The 18,633-nt window shown below is 37.6% G+C and overlaps 1 protein-coding gene across 3 annotated transcripts in view; it reads left to right on the plus strand.

Annotated features, from left to right (window-relative positions):
• Nucleotides 1-469: 469 nt before the first annotated feature.
• The window catches only part of LOC145692668 (centromere protein V-like), an 86,655-nt gene continuing 68,491 nt past the window's right edge, over nucleotides 470-18,633 (plus strand). The window contains exon 1 of one of the 3 annotated variants that reach the window (XM_081768042.1): nucleotides 470-779. The gene's annotated coding sequence lies outside the window, so the exon portion shown is untranslated. Of the gene's footprint in view, nucleotides 780-7,073; nucleotides 7,205-18,633 lie in introns of those variants that run through there. The other 2 variants (XM_081768041.1, XM_081768043.1) reach the window with 2 other exon arrangements.

Consider the following 18,633-nt stretch of genomic DNA (forward strand, 5'->3'; position numbering starts at 1 on the left):
GAGGGAGAAATAACTCAACGAAATGAATGTAAACAAGAAATACAAACAAAGTCAAATCAACTTAAAGACGCTTTTAAAAGTACATAAAATTTTGATGTGAATCAATAAAACACTCGGCTTGAATTTAATTGTCAACGCCAATGACTCATTAAAGACACGCGTAGATAGGTGATAAGAAGAAGTGGAATTTGATCCTTTTTTCTTTTTTATAGATAGCCGTTAGTAACATTTAGTATAGACAAATTGGATGCAATGACCTGATAACAATGTCTGCATAATGATTTAGGTTCGGTTTTCTTTTTTCTAGAATTGTCATTTTGTTTTTTAAATGCCTACGTCAAGGTCGTTTGGGTTGAGAACACTTTTTTTTTCTTTCAGGTGAAGGGAAATGCTGCGTTCTTTTCGAAACCACGTGACCAGTTCGTTCTTTTTCTTCTTATTTTTTTCTAATCTCAATTTATTTTACCTCTTTTCAAAACCTCTTGGGACAGAAGTGGTCTCGAGGGAAAATGAGAAAAGAGAGGGGGGAGAGAGAGAGAGTTGCAATAGAGATTAACGGTGGTGAAGGTCAAATGACGTAACTCAGGATATCAAACACCCAAGTTACTCGGATTAGCTTGTAGCCAAGGCGAAATGCGAACAGAAGGAACACACACTGTGTAGAGGCAAGGAAAAGGTCAGTGAGATACATTTATTCATACAGTGTAGAAGTGCGATATTAATTTATAATTTCTGTGCGTATGAAGTCTGGTGGATTATTTATTTTTTTCGCTATTTTGGTAAGTTGTTTAAAATCCTTTTATTTCATATTTGCGTAAGCCTTTATGAATGTCAATACTTTATCAACTGAAATTCTGTAAAGGGGTAAGTTTTAATTATAGCGTGTCCATAGAAGTAATTTCATGCTTTAAAGTTGAGGACGTCGCTTTGGTTAAATGAGATTGGTTAAAAGAAATTGCTTAAATGAAATTGGTCACATTTGAAAGAAAAACTCAAATATGTTTGTGCATGTCAATAATGAACAACAATGAAGAACAATGTCAATAACGGAAGGGATCAAACACAGAAAAAGTAAATTCACTCATCTTTTTACTTTTGTGATTAGTCGATACGGGTTCATTGTTGTGTATTTAGCAGGCAGTAGCTGTTTCTGCTGGAAATAACTTGCGAAGCTTTTATGTTTCTCTACTGTTATGCCGTAAAGTGCTAACGTAAATTTATTTCCTTTCGTTGTGTTGTGTTACTATTAAAGATTAAGTTTTAACGTGCGTGAAGCTGGCCCATCCCAATTGAGCACATTTTTTAAAAATAGTACCAAAAAAATGTGCTAAAAATGTGCTTCACAAAATGCAAAATTTTAAAAAATGTGCTCTTCAAATTACCAAGAAATTAGAAGATTAATTTGGGCGGGGCTAGCTTCACGCTAGCCCCGCCCACCCAATGCAGGGCCCCCAAACTAGTGCCAAATCATAGTGCTAAAAATGTGCTCCCAGAAAAGCATCGAAACAAAAAATGTGCTCAATTATTTACAGCAAAAACAGGGTTGCCAAGTTGGGGGCCAGCGTGAAGCTAGCCCATCCCACCCAACGCAGGGCCTCCAAACTAGTGCGAAATAAAAGTGCTAAAAATGTGCTCCCAGAAAAGCATCAAAACAAAAAATGTGCTCAATTATTTACAGCAAAAACAGGGTTGCCAAGTTGGGGGCCAGCGTGAAGCTAGCCCATCCCACCCAACGCAGGGCCTCCAAACTAGTGCGAAATAAAAGTGCTAAAAATGTGCTCCCAGAAAAGCATCGAAACAAAAAATGTGCTCAATTATTTACAGCAAAAACAGGGTTGCCAAGTTGGGGGCCAGCGTGAAGCTAGCCCATCCCACCCAACGCAGGGCCTCCAAACTAGTGCGAAATAAAAGTGCTAAAAATGTGCTCCCAGAAAATCATCAAAACAAAAAATGTGCTCAATTATTTACAGCAAAAACAGGGTTGCCAAGTTGGGGGCCAGCGTGAAGCTAGCCCATCCCACCCAACGCAGGGCCTCCAAACTAGTGCGAAATAAAAGTGCTAAAAATGTGCTCCCAGAAAAGCATCAAAACAAAAAATGTGCTCAATTATTTACAGCAAAAACAGGGTTGCCAAGTTGGGGGCCAGCGTGAAGCTAGCCCATCCCACCCAACGCAGGGCCCCCAAACTAGCGCCAAATAATAGTGCTAAAAATGTGTTCCCAGAAAAGCATCGAAACAAAAAATGTGCTCAATTATTTACAGCAAAAACAGGGTTGCCAAGTTGGGGGCCAGCGTGAAGCTAGCCCATCCCACCCAACGCAGGGCCCCCAAAATAGAGCCAAATAATAGTGCTAAAAATGTGCTCCCAGGAAAGCATCGAAACAAAAAATGTGCTCAATCATTTACAGCAAAAACAGGGTTGCCAAGTTGGGGGCCAGCGTGAAGCTAGCCCATCCCACCCAACGCAGGGCCCCCAAACTAGCGCCAAATAATAGTGCTAAAAATGTGCTCCCAGAAAAGCATCGAAACAAAAAATGTGCTCAATTATTTACAGCAAAAACAGGGTTGCCAAGTTGGGGGCCAGCGTGAAGCCAGCCCATCCCACCCAACGCAGGGCCCCCAAACTAGCGCCAAATAATAGTGCTAAAAATGTGCTCCCAGGAAAGCATCGAAACAAAAAATGTGCTCAATCATTTACAGCAAAAACAGGGTTGCCAAGTTGGGGGCCAGCGTGAAGCTAGCCCATCCCACCCAACGCAGGGCCCCCAAACTAGTGCGAAATAAAAGTGCTAAAAATGTGCTCCCAGAAAAGCATCAAAACAAAAAATGTGCTCAATTATTTACAGCAAAAACAGGGTTGCCAAGTTGGGGGCCAGCGTGAAGCTAGCCCATCCCACCCAACGCAGGGCCCCCAAAATAGCGCCAAATAATAGTGCTAAAAATGTGCTCCCACAAAAGCATCGAAACAAAAAATGTGCTCAATTATTTACAGCAAAAACAGGGTTGCCAAGTTGGGGGCCAGCGTGAAGCTAGCCCATCCCATCCAACGCAGGGCCCCCAAACTAGCGCCAAATAATAGTGCTAAAAATGTGTTCCCAGAAAAGCATCGAAACAAAAAATGTGCTCAATTATTTACAGCAAAAACAGGGTTGCCAAGTTGGGGGCCAGCGTGAAGCCAGCCCATCCCATCCAACGCAGGGCCCCCAAACTAGCGCCAAATAATAGTGCTAAAAATGTGCTCCCACAAAAGCATCGAAACAAAAAATGTGCTCAATTATTTACAGCAAAAACAGGGTTGCCAATTTGGGGGCCAGCGTGAAGCTAGCCCATCCCACCCAACGCAGGGCCCCAAAACTAGTGCCAAATAATAGTGCTAAAAATGTGCTCCCAGAAAAGCATCGAAACAAAAAATGTGCTCAATTATTTACCGCCAAAACAGGGTTGCCACATTGGGGGCCAGCGTGAAGCTAGCCCATCCCACCCAACGCATGGCCCCCAAACTAGTGCCAAATAAAAGTGCTAAAAATGTGCTCCCAGAAAAGCATCGAAACAAAAAATGTGCTCAATTATTTACAGCAAAAACAGGGTTGCCAAGTTGGGGGCCAGCGTGAAGCTAGCCCATCCCACCCAACGCAGGGCCCCCAAACTAGCGCCAAATAATAGTGCTAAAAATGTGTTTTCAGAAAAGCATCGAAACAAAAAATGTGCTCAATTATTTACAGCAAAAACAGGGTTGCCAAGTTGGGGGCCAGCGTGAAGCTAGCCCATCCCACCCAACGCAGGGCCCCCAAAATAGCGCCAAATAATAGTGCTAAAAATGTGCTCCCAGGAAACCATCGAAACAAAAAATGTGCTCAATCATTTACAGCAAAAACAGGGTTGCCAAGTTGGGGGCCAGCGTGAAGCTAGCCCATCCCACCCAACGCAGGGCCCCCAAACTAGCGCCAAATAATAGTGCTAAAAATGTGCTCCCAGAAAAGCATCGAAACAAAAAATGTGCTCAATTATTTACCGCCAAAACAGGGTTGCCAAGTTGGGGGCCAGCGTGAAGCTAGCCCATCCCACCCAACGCAGGGCCTCCAAACTAGTGCGAAATAAAAGTGCTAAAAATGTGCTCCCAGAAAAGCATCAAAACAAAAAATGTGCTCAATTATTTACAGCAAAAACAGGGTTGCCAAGTTGGGGGCCAGCGTGAAGCTAGCCCATCCCACCCAACGCAGGGCCCCCAAAATAGCGCCAAATAATAGTGCTAAAAATGTGCTCCCACAAAAGCATCGAAACAAAAAATGTGCTTAATTATTTACAGCAAAAACAGGGTTGCCAAGTTGGGGGCCAGCGTGAAGCCAGCCCATCCCATCCAACGCAGGGCCCCCAAACTAGCGCCAAATAATAGTGCTAAAAATGTGCTTCCAGAAAAGCATCAAAACAAAAAATGTGCTCAATTATTTACCGCAGAAACAGGGTTATGCAGAAATGTATAATATTTGGTCCAGGGCAGTAGGTCTTGGTTAAGCATAATAAAAAACTACCTGTAATTTAATTTATAAAGAAAAGTAATAATAATAATAATAAGCTACAACAGTGTTTTTAGTTTTCCGGCAGGAAAACAAAATTTTCCATTTTTTTCAGGCTTCAAAAACACTAGCTGCAGCATATTTTTTTGTAGATTGTATCTGGCCCCCCTTCGAAAACGACGGGCCGCTCCTACAGAAACCTCCTGGCTACACCTATGTGTAATTGTGCTGTTAGGGTTCAAATTTTCATGTTACATCAATAATTTATCTGTTAAAACAAGTATAGTTTTATTGAGAAAGTGCAAAGATATGTATATGTCAGGATGTTTTGAGGGGTCGGGACCCGTGGACTCCCATGGGTGCGCACTGTTTGCGAGTTATAAAGAACGCTGAAATAGGCAATTAGATAACAAATGAGCCTCAGTCTGTAAGACCCTTTGCAACGTAACGCAATTTATGAAACAAGTACTTATAATTTATGTCAACTATCGCAAAATACTGTGAAACACAAAATTTGCATTGCAACTGACGCAAAACGCTACGGAACGAGGCTCAAGATGTCCGAGACAATTCACGGAGAACCCAAAATGCGTTGTCATTCTCGTAGAACTTTTAAGTTCGCTCACGCCCGAGAAACCAGTTACTCTAGAGGATACTGGTGTTACCTGCTAGCCCGTTCGTACGCTGCGGACGAAGATGGAGGGAAGTGGAATGCGCCGTTTTCCCGCTCTGTTGCCAGATTGAAAATCTCCTAAGATAGCGAGACAGAGTGCGGGAAAACAAGTTAATGGATTTTTCTAAATTCATACATTTTGCAGAAACTTTTAACACTGAAAGTATAAAGTTATCAATATAAATTAGTTTATATTATATTAACTTTATTTTGTAATATTTTAAGGCTACCGCTAGTAGACCCAGTAGCCTACAAAATACGCCACTGTTTTCTGTTACTATACACGTAACACCCTCACTGAGAAGTCTTTCACAGACAGGCCCGTAGCCAAGGGAGGGTCCGGGGGGTCCGGACCCCCCCCCCTTCGAGACCAGAAATGGAAAAAAAATAGGGAACGATGAAACAAAATGAAACGAGAAAAAGAAGGATCAGAGTTAAAAATAAACTACAGGAAGCTTTTGGTTACTCTTTCTTATGAGGAAAATTGTATTACTTGCAATACATGGTTGCGAGGTGAGCGATATATCCTGGATGAGTCAGGGAATTCGAAATTTCTAGAAAAGTTGCGGAATTCTCAGAATTTCTGCTACTAGTCAGGGAGATTTCAAGCTTCCGAAAGCATTGTGCTGTTGTGTAACAGCGTGGACATTTTTTATCATAATTTTTCGTCATCGCACCCTTGCAATATCGAATATGTTATTTCAAAAACAATTTTCTACTGCTCCTTTAATCTGCCATTTGAAACAGACAGTAGTTGACGGAATAATAAAAACAAAAATATATGTGGAAAAAAAGTTCTGTTAACATTTGATTCTACAGAAAAAGGAACGCAGATATTGCAAAATATTTTACAAGACATTATTGAGTATGTACTTTTTATAATAGTAAATATGTACTTTTTATAATAGTTGAGGCCATAATGAAAGGAAAATTGTTATATTTGAATAAACAGACGAAGGATGTAAATATTGTATAATCTTTTTCAATACTTTTTTTTTTTTTTACTCGAGATTTCTTCATAGTTTATTAAAATACTTACCAATATATCCTCACAAACCAATATGTGTTGATAGTAAAGTAGTTTAGATTGATCGAGCTCCTGGGCCTTCAGAATTTCATGTCCCCCCCCCCCCCGTTATGAAATCCTGGCTAAACAAACCAATATATGTTCCAGTAAAATTGTTTAGAATGATCGAGCCCCTGGTGTCATGACCACAGCATTTCATGTCACGGACCTCCCTCCTTCATGAAATCCTGGCTACGTGCCTGTCACATATAAAACATATTTTAGCTAACGACATCTTGAACATAGATGATCCAATAGACCTGATTACTTATCTTTAGTCACACCTACAATGAATGAGAAATATATTAATTTATACTTTATATAAAAAATCACTAAAACAAAATAATATCAGAAAATTTTCGTTAAGATTCTGCTACAAAGCGATACTGAAAAATAAATACGTAATCAGTCACGCCTATAGCATCTAAACGGTGCATCCTGGAGAAAAAATGAAGAGAACATTTCTTGTAGAGAATTTAATGTAGATTTTTTTTGTAATAGTATGCTTTGCTCTAGAATGCACTCTGTGCAAGATATTTACAAAAAACTTAATTTTTGGCGCCATTTTTCCAAGATAGCGGCTAAATCCGGGATGGTAGAGGGGTGCAAAATTAGTATGTTGTTACAAACATTTTTATAAAGAATATAAAATTTGTCCCAGCTTTTCACCATTTTTTTCCTTATTCGACCCTAAATCATCCCTTGACTGGCGTATATAGTGAATTCTTAAACTTACATTTTAACCGTTATCGCTTGCCTTTGTTGGCTTATCGGTCCTAATTCGGTTTCAACCTTTATCTCTTATTGAGAAAAGATAACAGAAGATAACAGAAGTCAGAATATGTTAGTTTTCCAAAAAGCTCTAGCATAGAAAGACGGGTTTTTGCAGAGACGATAATAATGTGGCGTCCATGGCAAGACACTCGTGAAATCGAAGACAGATATAGATTGGTAAGTATATTTTGCATTTATTTTGGCATAGGTTATTGGCAAGTCTGAATTTCTTTTCGAATAAGTATACGTGTAATAATTTAGTGAACATTTTAATGAACCTGGTTAATTGATATTTTTATCTATAACTATTGTAGATGAAAATTTAAGAAAAAATATTATTTCACACTACGAACATTGAACGTTTAACAAGTCAAAGTGGCCACCATAGGCCTACATTCACTATATAAAACTCATTGGATAGCAGGTCACTGATTCGCGGACGGGCACTACGTGTGTCCCACACCTCTTGCAGAGATATATTTAGTTGTAATGCGACATATTCAAATTTGAATTTTAAGTAGTTCAGAATTTTGTACTATTTTTGTACCTTTTTGTACCACAAAGAAATAATTTTGCACCCTTCAAATAAACGAGGGAGGGCCATTTCAAAGTATCACAACTTCAACAACCTGCAGTGTGACATCTTCAAATTCGAATTTTAACTAACTCAGAATTTTGTACTATTTATGTACCTTCTTGTACCACCAAGAAAAAAATTGTACATTTCAAACATACGAGGCAGAGCCATTTCAAATTTTGGAGGGTGCATTTATTTGTACTGCGATATCTCGAAATTCGGATACTAACTAGTTTAGAATTTTGTATTATTCATGTACTACCTTTCTGTACCACCAAGAACAATTTTTGTATCATTCAAATACACGATGAAGGACCATTTCAAAACTTGAAGGGTGCTTTTAGTTGTTATGCATCTCCAAAATCGAAGTTTAACCAGCTCAGAATTTTGTACTATTTTTGTACCACCAAAAATAATGTACCTTTGAAATATGCGAGGAAGAGCCATATAAAATTTTGGGGTGCATTTATTTATAGTGCGACAACTTCAAATTCTAATTTTCACTAGCTCGGAACTATTACCGGTCATATTTTTAAAATTTTTACTTCAACATTAATTTTTTACTCGCTTTTTGTTCCAATTACTTGGTTTTCATTCCGATTCCTCTGGTAGATCCTTTGTATCATGAGGGTATGGAGATTTGAGTGAGATTCCCAACGGTAGCTCATGTTCGAAAATGAAATTTTTGAGTTTTACTTCCCACGATTATGCCGGCTAGGTTAAACGAGACGGTGATGATAAGAAATTAATTAAATGATAGAATGAAGGTGGGAGGAAAAGGGAGAACCCCGAGAAAACCCGTCCACAGGTTTTGTCAAACAAAGTTTACTTGGTGCGAGCTAGGATTGAACCAGGGACCCCATGCACCAGAAGTGAACGCTCTACCACTGAGCTACCGCGGTCCCATCCCACGTTAATTGTAGGTGAACGTCTTAAATAGCCTCGTTTCCGAAACGAACTCTAAACTCAAATCAAACCAAATCCATTCCAATCTGTTAATTAATTGAGATCAGGTTCACGCTCTCCTTCCATCCTTCCAAATTTTGGCACCAATTTCTCTGTTGTAATATAAATACAAATTTTCTTTTTATATTCATTCAGCACTAATTCACAATTTCAGCACTAATTTTTGCCCTTTCCTCCCCTCGGTTAAGTAGGTAAAGCCAGGATCTCGCTTCCTCCTCCCCTTCTTTCAAATTGTGGTCGAATTTCTCCTTTGTAATAAAGATACAAATCTTAATTCTATGATTACAAATCACCACAATTTCAACACTATATTTATTATCCGAGGTGCACGCTCTCCTCCTTACAAATTTAGGGTCAATTTCTCTGTTGTAATATAAATACAAATTTTCTGTTTATACTCAGTGATCAGCACTATTTCAGTGCTGATTTTTGACTTGACTTGTGTTGCATTGTAATCAGGGGTAAAAGTTAGGGGGAACGCGGGGGGACGCTGTCCTCCCACCTTGAAAAAATATGCCCGGTGTCCTCCCAGTTCCTAAGAAAAAATATAATGGGCAAAGATAGGCAGGGGGAATGGCTTGACGTTATGCCGCTACCTAGCGTCCCCCTATCTTTTCAGATCCACTTTTATCCCTGATTGTAATCACTTTAGGGCTAGGTTCACGTTCCCCATTCCATACCTTCAAATTCCGGATAAATCTTTTTATGGTAGTCCAGTAAACACAAACTTTTAGAATGTATTTGATCTCAAGGTACCTAGAATGGCAAAAATGTAAAAATTTATATAAAAAATTAGTGCCCAACTAGTGATGAACCTACAAGGTAAAAAATGTGTTGTTATACGAACGCCAAAAATTAACGTGAATATTACCGCACTCAACTTTAATAATGCAGCATTATTTGTGTGCTCTATGCCAAAAATTACTGCTAAATTACTGCTGACGATACCGCTCGGAAAGACAATTAGTGTTGTTTATCTCACCATAAAAGTGAAAGATCTATTATTTTCTTTCATGATTCATGCCACTATTGGAGATTTTCGTATATAGTTTGGCTTTCTGATAAAAGCAGTAAATTTCTTTCTATGCGGTATTGTCAGTAATAATTTAACACTGATTTCGTGTGTGGGTTTCATTTCAATGGTGGGTGTGGCTAGCGTGAACCTAGCCCCAGCCAGCATTTTTTTATTGAATATTCTACATTTAATTATCAGATTATTTGACATTCGTATATTATCAGTAATTTTGTTAACATTATAGAACGTCACCATTGATTGGGCACTCATTTTTGGCTGATGTTTTAAAATTAGTCCCGATCTGGGAGGGGGCAGGTTCAAGGACATAAATAAAGTACAACAGTAAAGCAGAGTGTGAAGATAAGGAAATGATACTCGTCTTATAAATGAATTAAAAATAAGCGGTATATCTTTTCTAATTTCTTCTCACTGAAAGCGATTCTGTCTGTTTGTTTGTGATCGCACCACGGGCAGACACCTAAAAATGTTGAAATCAATTCTGAGAACATCGAGTTATCGAGTTACGTATCAATAATCATTTAAGTACAGGACTACCGTAAGGGGAATATGGTATTCAGAACTAATGCAAACTTTGATTATCTTTAGAGCCACTTACTCCTTATAACACACGACCAAGCATTTTCCAAAATTTCGGTCTTAAGGGAGAGGGAGGGGCAATATCAATATTTTTCGCCACACTGGAATCGATGTAGTCTATTGTTTATAATCGAATAACGGAAAATAGCTTACCTGTTTGAAATGAATATATGGACATAATATACTATCTGCTTCAAAGTTTTTTATTATTTTACATTGCTTACTGCAGGTATCTAAGGGAGTAGAGAGCTGAAAATTTATACCAGCATTGACTTATGGAATTTATAATCTCACTTTCATTGAAATGTACATGCCAGATAAAAATATGAGAAGAATATTATATGACCACAAGTGAAAACCAAAACTTTCCTTAATAAAACTCTCTTCAAATAGCGAAATAGTATGTATACTATTAGTTATAACTTAATTATAGAACTCTCATCTTTTATCGATACCAATGGTAACTAACATTGTATAAAATAAGAATATTGGAAACGATACACACATATGTTCGAGGTTCTTACTGAAAATGAAACCACTCTTGTGGAATTTATTACAATAACCTAACGAATAAACCATTCTTACTGATTAGATATAATTTCTACATATGCCACCTATTAAGGGAATATTTTCAACTTGGTCTTTAGTAACTTAAACTTCTACATTCAATTTACTGCTTGTATCGTTACTAATTCAGGAATGTTGATAAATGTAATCAACAAATATATGATAATTTGTTATATGGATTAAGAACAAACTAAATGTACAAAATGTGGTAATGAATATAAAGAAGCTGTTTAGTATCCATACGTAACTGTATACTATTTTTTTGGTCATTGACTTCTAATGTTAATTTTTATCAAAAACATCTGAATGCATAGTAGTCTTGAATCATCTTTCAAAACACTTGAGCATTGTTGATTGTTTGTCTACATTTAAATATTTACTTAGATTTTTTATTTTGACTTTAGAGTCCCATTTAGCACGAGGCTATGTGAGGCATTGACTTACAGCTCAACGTAGTATACGAACCACGCGAGTTCCCACCAGAGATTGAATTCATGTCACCTTCGCCAAACGCGCATAGATACACTAACTATATAAGCGTCTTACCTAACGACCGCAGGTGCAATCTCACTGAAAAAATCCCAAATTTTGAAAACGCTCACTTTCGTTTATTTAAATGCTACAATTTTTACCTTCGTCGTACAGAAAGGTACAAAAAAGTTCAAAATTCTGTGGGACTAAAAAAATTCGAATTTGACGATGTCGCACCACAACTCAATGGCCCGCACAAATTTTGAAATGGCCCTACCTCGTATATTTTAATGGTACACTTTTTCTTGGTAACACAAAAATGTACATAAATAGTACAAAATTCTAAGCTAATTAAAATTCGAATTTGGAGATGTCGCACTAAAACTAAATGTGCATAAAATTTTGAAATAGCTCTCTCTCCTATATTTGAAGGCAATAAATAATAGAAAGTTCTGAGTTAGTTAAAATTTTAATTTGGAGATGCCGCACTACAACTAAATGCACGCTCCAGATTTTGAAATGGCCCTCCCTCGTATATTTAAATGGTAAAAAATTTTCTTGGTGGTACAAAAAGGTACATAAATAGTACAAAATTCTGCGATGGTTACATTTCGAAGTGGGGAGATGTCGCACTACAGGTGATCGAAGTGGGGAAATTTTGTAATTGGCCTTCCTCGTTTATTTGAAGGATACAAAATTATTTCTTTGTGGTGCAAAAAGGTACAAAATTCTGAGCTAGTTATGATTTAAATTTAAAGATGTCGCATTACAGATGATCGAAGTGGCCCAAATTTTGAAATGGCCCTTCTTTGTTAATTTGAATGGTATAAAATTCCTCCTTGGTTGTACAAAAAGATACAAAAATAGTACAACATTTTGAACAACTTTAAATTCAAGTTTGAATATGGATGTACCTCTCCTGCAGGACTCCGCGACGTTAGCAGTTTTTTTTTTTTTTTTTTTTTGTGATACATTGTGGAAAGTGGTTGTGTGAGTGATTCATATAAAACGTAACGTCGTCGTGAGTTAACCATATTTGGACGAAGCATAGTGGTCAATGGGCTACATATGGGACATTCGATTTCGGAAGTGATGCAGGAATTCAGCTTTCCACGTGCAACCATGTCCAGGATGTACCTGAAAATGGGTTGCTAATGACTTCATAGGTTACAACAAACATCATGCAGGGTGTCCAGCTGCCATCAATGACCGAAACCAACAATACTTGGGATGGTCAACAAAGATAAGAGAGCAACAGTGCAACAAAACACGGCCCAATCTCACACTGGCAATGCTAGAAACATCTCCCAGTGGAATACCCGTCCGAACATGCATGACCTCAGGTATGCAAGCCGTTGCCCTACTCGGGTAGCAATGCTATCTCATGTCCTTGGATACTCCGACGTATATTTGCCACCATTCACCGCGGATGAACACCCCAACAGTGGTGTAACGTCATGCGGTCCAACAGGTTGCGCTATCAACTGTACCATGCCAATGGAAGGCAATAGTGTGGTGCAGACTTCATGAAGTGATGCATTTCGCATGCTACGAGGGGATGATCCAGTGTGATGGGGAATCAGTCATAGTGTGAGGTGCATTTTACGAGCATGGAATGACCCGACATCCTGACTGATTCGCGGTATCGTCAGCTGCTCGGACACCATCACAAGGTGGGTGATATTTTAACACCCGGACAATATCACAGTTTCTCACAGGGAAAATACACTGCCATATCGTTCCTGTGTCCTTCGTGAATGGTCTAAAGAGTATATAGGGGAGGTCCAATGACTGAACTAGCTACACCGGAGCCCTGATATGAACCCCATCGATCATACCTGAGATGTCATTGACCTCAGACTTAGTGAATCGGATCCTCAATCAACAGTTCGCAATTGACTACCGCTCTGCAGCCTGTGTGTTGTCAACTGATTAAAGAAGTATACCAGGAAATTATAGACTAATCCCACGCCGAATCACTGAGCTCCACGGGGCGCCGATCAAATATTAGGTGGGTATCTCATGAGGTTTGCCTATATAGAATTTGTGATATAACCACATATATATGGGGGGGAAATGTGGTGACCACCTTGACGTAAATTGTCCGTTAAATTATTATCCCGTTTTGGAGGTCTTTATTATGAAAATATTTTCCGGAAAACAAGTACACTTCTTGGTCCTTCTAAAGATATAGAAAGAGCTACAATTTATCCATGCAATTATCACATTAATGTGTCAAGTCAATCAATTTTCTTCACAATTTTTAAGAACATTCGAAGAAATGTACATGTTGTTCTTATTAGGATACAATGAAATTATTAAGTGGCCATAAAGTTACTATTCCTTTATATATGAAGTCGGTTTGTACGAATATATATACATGTCAACATTTCATCATATGTCTTTTTATGTCTATCTATTCACGCAAAAACATGTAATAATTGCGTAATGTTACTATAGACTTGTACGTACAGTCATTTGTGCAAAATAACTTCTGAGGAAATATGACCTTTATCATGCGATAGAGATAACAAAAAAATAATAATAATTCTTGGTTGATTTTTGCACACACATTAATATATTAATTTCGTAGAATCGTACATTAAGAAAGTACAATTATTTTCTAAAACTGTAATATACTTCACATGAAGTCACTCATTCCTGATAAATTTGCAAAATATTTATAAAAATGTACTACGTAGCCACGTTAATCACAATAAGTTTTGGAGTACATTTTTCACGGGAAAGCAATAAACTCTTCCCTATTAAGTATACTTTTCGGTTATATTACCCACCTTTAGAAAAATGTACCAACTATTATTTAAAATTTTATCTGAGATACAGTATAATTTGAACGAAGCGTAGTAAAATATTTTGTGAAGTCATTTTTTCCTAGTCAATTTTTATCCATCTTCGAAGAATATTATAAGTAGTTTAATGAAATTTAGCTAGGGGTACGATTTGCCCGGAATATTGTTATCCCTCTTTGTGTAAAGTATTTTTTCTTGATCAATATTTACCCACTTTTGGAGACAAAATCAGTAGTTTAATGAAACTAAGCTAGGGGGTACAATTTGCCCAAGATATCATTACCCACTTGATGTGAAGTCATTTTTTTTCTTGTCAGTTTTACGCACCTATCGACGATATATTTGATTGACATGTGTGAGGCAATGCTTTCACGATAGTGTTTTTTGAGGTCAAATTTTACCGGGCAACTTTTACCCCAGGGTAATAATTTGCTAGATATTATTTTATCGTGTTCAAACATGCTAACTCGTTTTTATTTTCTGCTTAAAATTGCCTCCAAGTTGGTTCAAAATTTTTCTGTATCACTAATTCTTCTCACTCAACATAAAAGAGTGTGTAAAAATTTAAATGTTAGTAAATTACAATGAAGTTATGATATTTTGATTTTTTTCGACGTATTTAGAGTGAAAGCGTGTATAGTCTTGTATATTGGTACCTTAATTGGTTTTTCAGGTTACAGAATCATCTGGACATTATGTTTCAAGAGGCATACAGCCTTTTGATGACCCATCTGTTGTTCGAGCATTACTTGTAAGTAATAAAGATAGAATTATAAAAGATGGTAAGATTCGTCCTCCGACAGATGCTGTTTGGTTTGATTTAAAAAGTGAATATAAATTGAAGAAGTCTGCAAAAGCACTATATACTTTTGTAGTTTGCAATAAATGGAATATACAGCATGATTTAGACGTAAACAAAAGCAGTAACCCTAAGAGTGTTGAAGAAGATGGAAAGGAGGAAGTAACAGAAGGTGAAGATGAGACTCTTCAAAATACACCAGTAGATTGTGATGAAGATATTATCAATTTTCAGATACATATTCCACATGATAAGTGGACCTTAATGGCGCCAATAGAAAAAATATATCGTCGAAATGATGCCTCAGATGTGTTTCGTAGATGTGACGAACGAACGTACAAAGTTCTCCGACCTGGCATTTGGACTGATATTGTCGCCGCCGAAATTTATAATGTAAAGCGTCTTCCTTGTAGCTGGAGCTTCAAAGGAAATGCAGTCTATGACTCTGTACATGCAAAGGAATGGATACACTTTCGAGCAAAATGTGAATGTGGTAATAAAATTTATGGATCCTGCCCAAAGAAGCCCGAAGATGATCCTAAAAGAGTAGGTGTAACATTCGAAATAAAGATGTGGGGAAATGAAAAGCGGCATAGCCATGAAGGTGTGAGGAAGAGGATGTTATCAGGAGAAAATAGGCAAAGAATAGGTAATGAGATGTTAGATAAAAATGTACAAGCTTCAAGATTACAGAAAGAGTTGGCCAGTTCCATTATGAACGCTTTTGATCCTTACCCATCACATCTTCCTAGTAAACAGGTTCTTCGAAAAGCTAAAAGTGATGCTCTACAACGCAAAAGATTGGATAACGACGTATTGAAATCATTGCATTTGTTAAAATATAGCAATAAATATTCATTTAGTATACATGAAATAGGTCTAGATCCATTTTATATACATCTATGTACTCCTGATCAACTCAGACTGTATAATGAATATTGCAAGCGATTCACATCAAGGCTTATTCTAGATGCTACAGGAAAAGTAGTTGAAAAAATTCCACGGCCAGGAGGGGCGTATTCCGGACATATTTTTCTTTACCTTGGCGTAATAAAAATTGCTGGAAGTGAAGGAGGTCTTGTCCCAGTTACACAAATGCTTTCAGAGCGACATAATACAAATGCAATTGGTTACTGGCTTCAAGAATGGAGGCGCCTTGGCGCCCTTCTACCTAACGAGGTGGTACTAGATGATTCAGCCGCTCTGATTTCTGCTGTTTGTCGTACCTTTGCAGATGTTCCATCAACGGCAGTATATATAGAAAAATGCTTCCAATATTTACAGGGTGACAACTCATCGAAACCACAATGCCTTGTCCGAATTGATGTGGCTCATTTGACAAACATAATCAGAAGATGGCCAGAAATAAGTTCACTAAAGCCAAGACCAAGAGAGTTTTTCATACGATCAATTATCTTAGTAGCAAAATGCAAAACATTAGGGGAAGCGCGCGAAATTCTTCGCTCGATTTTCATTACTGCATCCAGTGAAACGGAAGGCATTTCTAATTCAACAGACGAGCCTACACCTTGTGAAATACACAAAAAAAAGTTGCTTCATATGATTGCCGGTTTGGAGATAAATCTTGAAATTGTTAGTGGAAGCGACGAGTCTGCGTTGGAAGCTGAACATGAATCGGAAAATATGAAAAAATGGATAGATACTCTTTATGAAGAAAGTTTAAATACAATTGTAGATGATGGTAACAGAGACAATATTATGTATAGTGAAGACGTGCTACATAAAATCAAAAAGTTGTGTCGTTGTCTTGTCTTATGGAGTCAAATACTTCCTACAAAAATGGAAAGTCCTTACGAGACAGCTGTAGGAGCATTCGTGGAAAGTCAATTTAATAATTTAAAAAATCATTTGATACCTACAGTTAAGCGGACAGATGAATTTGTGAAGACATACCTTGACATAGTAGATGGAGCAATTAAGATAACAAGTACATTAACCGTGCTACAGGAGACACCACAAGTACCTGCAAATCAAATAAATTTTGAAGATACATACACCACAGGAAATCTTGCTTCAAAAGATGTCTCACAACAGCAGCAAAATTGTATAATACCTTCCAATCGTCGTATTAGTTCTTCCGATAATAAAGTACATCTATCATCAAAATCATCGCAGAATAACCAAGAATTTGAACAAGCTGAAAACATTTCAGAAGTGACAGTTGAATACTCGGATAGGAATAACCAAATCAATGATTGTCCTGCCTGTAAAAATGGAGATATACCTACTGGTGCACATAAATGTGTTAATTGTCATAAGTTTATTCATGCGTTAGACGGGTGCTCTAGATCTATTGGTGAAGAAGAAGGATATGGGGAACGAAGAATTTGCTCCTCTTGCTTAACTCGTCGTAATCGAAATGTCAGTAGCATTTCCAAAATATCGTCTCACACTCAAAATCGCCAGGAGATCGTACAATTTTCTGAGCGTGTACGGCGAATTCGACCGCAGGAGCTTCCAATGAATAACGACATGCAGTTTACTAACATATCAGATGTTGCAGGAAATTTATCCACTGTAACAAAATCTTCAAACTCTGTTATGAATCTTGAGGGTGATCAAACAATGTCTGTGTTTACAGACACTTTAGTTAATAACGATCAAACATCTACAACCTACTCTGAACTTTCGATGGTGGAATGCTGGAAAGGATTATCCTTACCAACAAAGAAAAAGAAATGCGGTTACTACTAGAAACCAAATCCAGACTTCCCGATTATATTAGATGCAGTACAGAAAACAAGAATTGGAATATTGAAGAATGGATCCTTTCCCAATTTAAAGCCCATAAGGCTAAAGAATGAAGTTATTTCTTTGATTAATACGTGTTCGTTTGATGCACCATGCCAAATTATCGCTGCCGCTTACTGTGACAGTATGGAATATAAGAAATACGTTGATAAAGGCAGATTTGAAAATTCAATTATTAATGTAGCATTACATATCGCTACATTAGGTGTGACAGCAGCTACGTATCACAAACGAGCTCTCATTTTAAAAAATGCAATTTCTTCAGAAACTCTAAAAGGAAATATCAATAGAATTAACTGTCTTATGGCTTCTTCAGCTTTGCTGAAATTAGTAAATATGCCATCTTCAATTACCGAGTATACAGAATGTAACTCACCTTATTGTGAGTGCTCTATGAAGGTACGTCATGTCATTGTTGTGTCACCAGCTCCAGAAGTGCTTCGACAACAAGGAATAACTAGGCTCGGTGAAGCATTAATTGCAGGAGATGCAGAGACTACGTTTCGTTGCCTGGAAGAAGTCCACAACCAAAACATCCCATCGCCATACTTTATTTCAGATGCGACATGGTCTAAGAAGGTAAGGCTTAATTCAACGTAACTAGATAATGTGATTTATTTTAAGCGTGTGCCTAGTTCAGATATGAATTGCTCCTTTCCAAAAGGGCCTCAGTCGAAGACTTATAATTCTCATAAAACTGAAAAAAATGTGCTAGCACTGTAAGAAATCACGCAATAGGGAGGCTGTATGATAAATGAGGTCAAGACCATATACATTATTTTTTGGAGTAACATTTAATTAATGTAGGTTTTTAGTGTGTGAAATCACAGAGTTACGCCCTTTTGAAAGACAACAAGATTTTCAGTCTCTGTTTTCTCGGTCGCTAGCAATGGGACTAACATCCTCTTGTTGTAGAATGATGTGTCGACCCTTGGAAAGCACATTTCACACACACACAAAAAACTGCACTTTGAAAAAAAAAGTGGACTTACGCTCTTTTGGAAAGGATCGATTCATATTTTAAAATGAACG

This window comes from Thermobia domestica, chromosome 8 (assembly GCF_964235325.1).
Source record: "Thermobia domestica chromosome 8, izTheDome1.hap1.1, whole genome shotgun sequence".
In the NCBI taxonomy this organism is placed as follows: domain Eukaryota; kingdom Metazoa; phylum Arthropoda; class Insecta; order Zygentoma; family Lepismatidae; genus Thermobia; species Thermobia domestica.